At 44.4% G+C, this 9405-nt stretch overlaps 1 non-coding gene across 1 annotated transcript; it reads left to right on the top strand.

Annotated features, from left to right (window-relative positions):
- Nucleotides 1-7103: 7103 nt before the first annotated feature.
- LOC123325338 lies at nt 7104-7210 on the top strand. Its single transcript, XR_006540357.1, has one exon. It is a non-coding gene; the product is annotated as a U6 spliceosomal RNA (small nuclear RNA).
- The last annotated feature ends 2195 nt before the right edge of the window (nt 7211-9405 follow it).

The following is a 9405-nucleotide window of genomic DNA, read 5'->3' as shown; positions in this document are numbered from 1 at the left end:
TCAAGCATGCTCCATGCCCAATGCAGAGCCCCATGAGGGGCTCAATCCCATGACCCCAAGGTCATGACCTGAGCAGAAATAAAAAGTCAGATGCCCAACTGACATAGCCACCCAGGCACCCCTGGATATATTGGGTTATTAAAATTCATGTCATCTGTCTCTTTTTACTTTTTAAATAGGGCTATAAGAAAATTCAAAATTACATAGTGTCCGACATACATTTATATTGGACAGTAGTTCGAGATCATTTTCCCTACCAGGTTTCTCATTTCATCGTTATCCAATTCCATGGCTTTACGTAACATCTGTATGTTGACGTCCCAATTCAGACCTTTAACTCTGACCTCTCATTTGAAGTCCAGACTTACCTGTGCAGCTGGTACTTGAACTTCCATCTGAACGTCTAACAGGTCTCTGAGATGTTAGCATGTCAAAACTGGAATTTTCTATTTCCTCCAGCCCCAGTATGTTACTTGCTAAGTTTCCCATCCCGATCTGTCCAGTTACTCAAGCCAAAATTTGAGTCATCCTCAGTCACTTTATTTTCTGTACTCACTTCTATACTCACTCACTTCACCCAATCTTCTAGCAAGTTTTGTTGGTTCTACCTTCAAATTACATTTTGAATTCCACCCATTTTTCAGCTCCTCTGCCACTACCCCATTCCAAGCCACTGTCACCTCCTACCCACAGTACTGTAACAGCTTCTTTACTGCTCTCTTTGCTTCCACTCTTTCAACCATTACAGTCTCTGCCCCATATCTGAGAGTGATCTCTTTTATACATACACCAGACCATGTCATTCCCATTACTTATGCCCCCCCAAGTGACTTCCCATTGTACTTAGAATAAAATCCAAACCTATCCTAGTGTACAAGGCTCAGCCCAAGTCTGATCCCTACCAATCTCCCTAACCTCGTTCCATGCCACGCTTTCCCCTTGCTGTAGCAATTTCCCACCTCTCTGACCTTCCTTCCATACTTTGATCATGTTACCTCAGGCCCTTTGTATGGTGTTCTTCCCTCTGCCTCAAACGCTCTGCTCCCAGAGTCTCATATGGCAACTCCTCTTCCTCCTTCCAAATCCCAGCTCAAATACTGCTTCCTTAGAGAGACCATCCCTGCAAGTGGCAGTGTGTCCAAGTCACTTCCAATCTAGTCATACTCACAAACTCTCTCTTCCTCTTTTCTTTCTCTTCCTAAAATGTTTGAGTCCTTGTTTCCTTTTTAGCATCTATCCCCCTTTAAGAGTCTAAGCACTTCAAGAGCAGGGATCTCGGTGTTAATCAAATGGATTTTTTAAAAGAAAGAATGAATGAAACCTTTTTGGGAATAAGGAACTTCATTTTGGAATGAATAACGTAGAATGTTTTAGAAACTAAGGCACAACTTAAGGAGATAATGCATTAGACTTTAATAGATATTAATCCCTTAGTGGAGTTGAGCTTGTCATGTTCAGCAAACATTGAGGGCCTAGCATTTGCACGGCAAACTCTTTCTGCCCTCAGAATTGGGAGAGCTGAAAGCATGGTGGGTCACTGAGCCTGAGAGGCAAAGAAGAGGGTGACATTATAGGAGAAAAGTGTGTGTGTTGGCAGGGGGCAGGGAAAGGTCAAGGGCAAGTGCTAGCTCCTGACTTTAATTTTGCCTAGATTTTAGCTCCAGCTAAAAGGAACCATGACAATTATTTCTTTAACATCTAGGTCAGTATGCATAGTAGGTTTTCAACAAATGCTTTCTGGTAGAATGAATAAATGAGCTTATGAATTGGAAAGAAAATTCAGGAGAGAAAAAGTCTTAATATTCCTGACCTGGGAATTATGAGGTAGAGACAAGGTTGAATTGGGCACTCTAAGGTACACTAGCCTGAGGATTTGGGAATAAGAGAATACTTTCTTCTTCTCGTCCCACTTCACGACCCCAGAGTTGAATCAACCTCAGAGTTCCTGTTGACCTCAGGAGAGGGTTCCAAATACACAAATCAGGAAAACAGAGGGAGGCAAATCTCTGAATGCTAACCAGTAAGAACATCTAGCCTGAGGACATCTCATTTCCCCCCCAATCCCAATTAGATATGCCCAGACACGTAAAAGAAAACCACTGAGGGGGTGAAGTGCGAACGTATTATCCGATCGTGAGAATACAAACCTGATAGTCTGTGTCCAGATGATACCTCTGCTGTGGTCTATTTTAAGGAGCTTCTGGATTTGAATCTAAAAGTGATCTCTGGAAAAGAGATAATAATTTGGGCTCACATAGCACTTTTCATGTAAAGGTCTCCAAGCACTTTACAAAGAAATTATTATTATTATCCCAGATGGAAGAACGCAGACAGAGGGGTTGCTGCCCTTTTCAGCAAATGGGACGGTGGAAACCATTGGACTCCAGACATAGCCCTAGGTTAGAAATGACTGAATCATGCCCTCTCTTCATTAGCAGCTGGGTCTAACAATGATGTGACTTCTTATAAATGCATACATGCATACATATGTACATACATATGTAAAGTACAACATCAGGCTCTACTCTTAAGAATTTTAGCTTGTATTCAAAACATCTGAAAATGGGTGGTTTTAAAACTGCTGAGTTCGGGGTTAAGTCTAGCTACTTAAAATAAGAAAAATGGTCAGTCTAGGCGGACTAATAATAGCTAACATGAGCCAGGCATTATTTTAAGTAGGCTACATATATTATTATATTTAAGACTCGCTATAGTTGTAATGAGGTAGAACCTATGATCACTCTACCCATTTTACAGTGGAGGCAACTGAGACACAGAGAAGTAAAGTAACTGGGCCAAAATGTCAGTCAAGCAAGTGGCAGAGCTGGAATTCAGACATAGACAATGTGAGCCCATCGCCCACATGCTTGGCCAGGGACTCTGTGCTGGATACTGTAAAGCGTGTTGCATGAATTGTCTCACTGAATCCTCACAAAACCCCTAAGAGGTAGATACACCATTGCCCCAGTATCGCTGGGGGCTGGAATCCAAGGCTAAGAAAGGTGAAGCGAACTGCTCGAGCTCCCGTTCTAGAAGGGGCGGAGCCAGGATTTTGAACCGTGGACAGAGCAGCACCAAGCAAGGAGTTGGGCTGTTAGAGCTGTTCCTGCCGCTAACGAGGCTGTGTGACCTTGAGCAAATCAAATCATCTCTATGGCCTCTGTCTACCTCTTGAAAGGACGACTTCAGACGACATTGATGCCAAAGTCCTTCCCAGTGCTAATATTCTCAGAGTCTCAGTATCTGTTTTCTATTTAGTCCCTTGTTTGAAAATCCTTGGAGGAAAAGAAATTAACCACACAGAACCTGAGAGTGACTCTGGAAGCCAAATTTAGAAAACAGATCTCAAAAGGAGAAAAAAAGAAGTTTACAAAAATGTCTTTATTTAGAAAACGAGACTGTCCTGTCGTGTTGGGCTTGATGGGTGAGACTCGGTGACCACATAAAGGCCGTACACATCTCCTTGACGAGCCAGTTCTCCTGGTCATAGCGACTCATGTAACCTGGTCCAGTGGCCATTTCTGGCCAATGAATCGACTAAAGCTGGAAGAAGCCCATCTTATGTAGGAGGGATCTGGAAGAAGAAGCCAAGCTTTTCATGTGGGTGTTCTATCTTGAATTCAGAATGTCTATACCATTCTGTCTACTTCTGTTTTTATTCTCAGTGATTATTATATAGTGACACAGCCCTACTGCTACCATGAACCAGTTTTTTTCACAACCTGGTGGGGAGCCATGCTGCAGTCAACAGGTCTGTCTTTCCATTTCCCCGTGTTATTCTGTTCAAAAGTGTGAGCTTGATCCAAAGGAAACACATTTATTATCTTAAAGACATATCTATACTCCCCTGTTCATTGCAGTGTTGTTCACAGTAGCTACGGTATAGAAACAACCCAAGTGTCCATCGATGAATGAATAGATAAAGATGGGATATATCTCTCTCTACAAAATCATTATTCAGCCTTAAAAAAGAAGAAAATGCTGCCATTTGCAACACCATGGGTGAACCTGGAGGGCATTACGCTAGGTAAAATGAGCCAAAGACAAATACTGCATGGTGTCCTTTATGTGTGGAGTCTTAAAACAAAACAAAACGAAACAAATCAAGACAAAATAAAACAATGACATAAAATGAAATGCAAGTCAGACTCATAGAAACAGAATAGAATGGTGGTTGCCAGGGGCTGGGGAGTCGGGGAAGGGGGAGAGATTGGTAAACGGGTACAGACTTTCAGTTATAAAATGAATAAGCTCTTAGGATCTAATGTATACATGGCTACTATAGTTGATTACACTGTATTGTATAATTAAAATCTGTTAATAGAATAGAATTTAAATGTTCTTACCAAAAAAAGTAAATATGTGAGGTGATGGATGTGTCAATTAACTCGATTATAGGAATTCTTTTACAATGTATATGTGTATCAAATTACTGCCTTGTACACTTTATTTTTTATTTTATTTTCTTTATTTGACACAGAGAGATAGCGAGAGCAGGAACACCAGCAGGGAGAGTGGGAGAGGGAGAAGCAGGCTTCCCGCCAAGCAGGGAGCCCGACGCGGGACTCGATCCCAGGACCCTGGGATCGCGACCTGAGCCGAAGGCAGACGCTTCATGACTGAGCCACCCAGGCGCCCCTGCTTTATACACTTTAAATATCTTACAGTTTTGTCAATTATACCTCCATAAAGCTGAAAAAATAAAAAGAAATAAAAAAGAAAAGAAATAAAACAAACCAAAAAACCTTCCGAAAGTATGAGCTTGAGTTTGTGATAAACCTTGGCCCTATCCACGGCTTTGTGATCTTGGGAAAGTCACTTAAATTCTCTCAGTGTCTCAATTTTCCTCATCTTTTTGTAAAGTGATGCCTACACCCCTTGCTCTCCAGTGGTATAAATTTCAAATAGTCTGCCCCTGGCAGAAGAGGTTGGGAGAGATTAGAGACCTCTCAGGTGACCATGCGGTGAGGCGGAGGGCTGGCGCAGTGGTGTGCACAAAGCAGGTGTTTTGGCCATGGACAAGCCTGCATGGCAACCCAACTCTGCCTGTCATTTGGGCGAGTTATTAAATCTCTAGAAGTCTCTTCAATCTGTAAAATGCAACGTTGTTGAGGTACGGAGAAACATAAGCTCCTGACAGACAATACCATTAATAAATGGTGACTGTTATTATTTTTATTATCAATTACTGAATTATGATGAATAGTTAGCAGGTTCAGAATATCAAGATTTATTTTCTAAAACATGCCTACTCATTCACTTTGATCCCCAGGAAAGAGCCAATACAGAATTGGGCTGTCCTTCTAGGAAACTCAATCCCGTGTTTTTCTATACTAAATGCTTGGGGCTAATTCTGGAAGCTTATCCTCATACACATCACACCTTGAGAAAACCTGGACAGGTACTTCTCTTCCCCTTAGAAGCCTCTGCCTAAGTCCCCCACTTCTTTGACCACAGGAATTCTGGTAGTCTGTTGGGATCTCAAAACTTACCGTGCGTTCTAAAGAGGGTAAAATTATAATGCACTAATTCCCAATGCTTTTTAGCATGAGAATCTCCTTTTTTTTTAAAGATTTTATTTATTTGACAGAGAGAGACAGCGAGAGCAGGAACACAAGCAGGGGGAGTGGGAGAGGGAGAAGCAGGCTTCCCACTGAGCAGGGAGCCCGATGTGGGACTCGATCCTGGGACCCCAGGATCATGACCTGAGCCGAAGGCAGACGCTTAACGACTGAGCCACCCAGGCGCCCGAGAATCTCATTTTAAGGCAAAAATAATTTCAAGAAATCCCATAAAATAACAGTTCTGTTTTAAGTAGCTTTTGATTGAGAACATACGTGAAAAAATTTAGCAATGGTGAAAAGTTAGAGGATCCTCTCAAACATTTTTTTCGAGTAGGTAGTATGAGCCTGATAGAAAATTCACAAGGTACCGAAGGGAATAGTACTTGCACTCTACTCCTGTCACTCAGTGTCCTTCCCAGAGCCAGTTGTTTCGATTTCTGCTGTGTCTTTCAAAGGTAATCTATATTTTACAAATACTTTCATATTTATCCTCTAAAAAAAGTCAAAATGATAGCACATCTTTCCACTGTTCTTCATACTTAACAATGTCTTGTTATACTTTAAATGGGAAATGTGGAAAAAAAGAAGAATGTGTATTTTTATTCCTCACAGTGGCATCTACTATTGAAAAGTTAGATTGTCTTTATCAATATACAGAAAGTCCAAGAGTACATCAACTACACACCACCTAGAGATTCTCAGCTCTGAGATTGGGAACCACCGGTATAAGTAAGTTATCAATGATATTCAACATTAATTTTGGCCCCTACTCTGTACCAGGCATTGTTCTAAGCACTTTACACTTGTTATCTCACATAATCCTTCAAATCCTTCTCGTCTCAGCTTAAATGTTATCTCCTTAGAGAAGCTCTCTATGATCTAACTATACCTGCCCTTTCCCCTTTCCATTATTCCCTAGCATTTAATCCTGTTTATTTCCTTCAGGAGATGAATCATATGTAATTAGTTACCTATTTGTGTGCTTGTTTACTGTTGTCTTCCCAACAGTACGTGTCTTACGAGCAAGGACAGAATCAGTTCGGCTCCCTGCAGTATATCCAGCGGCCTGTACTGTGTCTCAGTGCTTGGCACAGAGGAGCCATTCATTGGGTATTTATTAAGTATATCATGAGCAAAAACCAACTTTATGGGGTAGACCCTATTATTATCTCTGTTAAACAAATGAGGAAACCAAGGCCTAGGGAGAAAAACAGGCTCATTCCAAAGGTGGTAAATTACAAAATTGGTTTGAAACCCAGCTCTGCGGGTGCCTGGGTGGCTCAGTCGTTAAGCGTCTGCCTTCGGCTCAGGTCATGATCCCGGGGTCCTGGGATCGAGCCCCACATCGGGCTCCCTGCTCGGCGGGAAGCCTGCTTCTCCCTCTCCCACTCCCGCTGCTTGTGTTCCCTCTCTCACTGTGTCTCTCTCTGTCAAATAAATAAATAAAATCTTAAAAAAAAAAAAAAAAGAAACCCAGCTCTGCTTGACCCCAGAGAACAAGCTCTTTACCACTACTCTGTTGTCAGAAATGGAAGACTGGTGCTCGCTTCGGCAGCATATATACTAAAATTGGAACGATACAGAGAAGATTAGCATGGCCCCTGCGCAAGGATGACATGCAAATTCATGAAGCGTTCCATATTTTTGCCCCACATAGGGTTCCCTGCTCAGCGGGAAGCCTGCTTCTCCCCCCCGCCCCCCACCTCTGCTTGTGTTCTCTCTGCCGCTCTGTCTCTCTCTGTCAAATAAATAAATAAAATCTTAAAAAAAAAAAAAGAAATGGAAGACTGAGTACAGTCCTAGCCATGTGTGATCTTGAGTAAGTCCCTTTTCCTCCCTAGGACTGTTTGTTCCATGGGAAAATGGGAGGGTGAAGTTAGCAATATTCCTTATAGTGGTGTTCTGTGATGTAGGAGACCGTGATCTATGAAAACGTAAAGGGGGACATTGAAGGGGCCAGCAAGTTTGGCCCGATGCCTTTAAGAGAGACGACTTTCGATTCTTTTCTTCCTTCCCTCCTTTCCTCATGGAAGATTTACTGCTCTTTATTCTATGCCAGGCACTGTGTCGGACATCCCTTTGGCTAGGGCTCCAAAGACCAATAGGACATAGTCCCTGCCGTTAAGGTGCCTGGTCCGATGGGTCTAACGCAGACCCACTAACAGCTGCTTTTAGTATAGGTCAGTGCCGTAATAGGAATATGTACGAGGCACGTGGTTACACGGAAGAGGAAGGGATTGATTCCATCATGTTATATGTATGGTGCTCGGGATGGAGGTGAGTGTAAGGAAGGGAGGATGAGGTATAATGCTGAGCTGGGCCTTGGGGAAAGAAGAGCCTTCCAGATGGACAAGGCTGAGGTGAGGCTTCTGGACACCAGAGACGTTGTAGGCAGAAGCACAGCAAGAGACGACACATTGTGCTGGATTCCTAGGGTAGGGGGCTGGCTCCCACAGTACGGAGCTGGTTAGGTAGAGGGAGCCCAGGAGGAGTCAGGCTGAAGAGTTTGGACTTGACTCCCGAGAGCAGTGGCATGGCCAACTGATATTTACATTTTATTTTTCGAAGGATGACTCTGACAGGGGTAGGACTGGAGGAGTCTGATGAGGCAAACAGTGGGGAAACTAGTTAGGAGGCTTTGCAGTAGTCCAGGTGAGAGATGATGAGCACTCGGACCTAAGGCAGGGTTCCTTCACAGCAGGGTTGGAGAGGAGCTGGATACATTGGAGATTTTTTTAAAAGGTAGAGCAGAAGGACTTGGTGATTGACTGGATGAGGGAGAATAAGAAGAGACTAAGGGACTTATTGGAATGGATCAGGAGGCCAAGTATAAAATGCTGCCAGTAACAATTATAGGGAATTGGGAGCGGGGTGGGAGAAATAATGCTCTTGGCTTTGGATATGTGAAGTTTGAGGTGGCTCTTAGACAGCCAGCAGGCAAGGTCTAGCTGTGTCCTTCCTTTCCAGAATAGCAGTCCAAGCCTGAGCCAGACATCCCTGGGCCCATTTCCTGCGAGGCCCAGGCAGGGATAAAATTCTCCAAGACCTGAGCGGAATTCCGGAGTTCCACACCCTTCAAGGATATAAGCTGGTAATTGAAAACTCCCTAGATCCTTATCGATAGGAGGCGAACGGATCGTGGATTTGCTTTTTAAACTCAGACGTTGGCCCCAGTGGATCAAACTCTCCTGTCCCTTGCAAGGACCAGACTTTTAAAAGAGAAACCATTTCCTATGGAGCAGCCTCTGGCCCTGACAGGCTCTGGATCTCGAGTTGGCTCCCAAGAAGCCCCCACTTCCCTTAGGGAACAGCTTTTTTAAAGGAAGATGAGGTCGTACAGCGTGTAGCCTGGTCCAGCCTGGCCGCTGCAGAAAGCCCAGAGTCTTGGGGACTGGACCCTCTCCCAGCCACCACCCTTAGTTAGGTGTCCTCAATGCCGAGACAAGACTGCACGTAGCCCTAACTCTTTCCAAAATGACGGGACCCGAACCCTTCTCCACCTCAACTCGAATCCCTAGAGCTCACTAGGCGGTGGCAGGGCCGAACACGTGGGCTCCATTAGGGGCCGGCCTCTAGGGTCCTCCGGGGGAAGGGGACAACCTAGGAGGCGGAAGGCTGGCCCGCCACACCGAGCGTGGTACTCTCCCTGGCGGCTCCAGCCCACGGCCGGAGGCAGGGGCCCGCCCTGTGACCCACTCCCACGTTCATAGGACGGTGCCAGAATCCCTTTTCTCTACTCCGCCCTCTCCTTCCGCACCGTCCCACTGTCCTGCCCATAAATCGGACGAGCAAAGGTAGCACGATTCCTCCCGCGCCCCTGCGGGCCGCGAAACCCGGCGCT

Source organism: Neomonachus schauinslandi, chromosome 7, assembly GCF_002201575.2.
Source record: "Neomonachus schauinslandi chromosome 7, ASM220157v2, whole genome shotgun sequence".
Classification (NCBI taxonomy): Eukaryota; Metazoa; Chordata; class Mammalia; order Carnivora; family Phocidae; genus Neomonachus; species Neomonachus schauinslandi.
The sequence above is the reverse complement of the archived record's forward strand: the minus strand, read 5'-3'. Positions and strand labels throughout refer to the sequence as shown.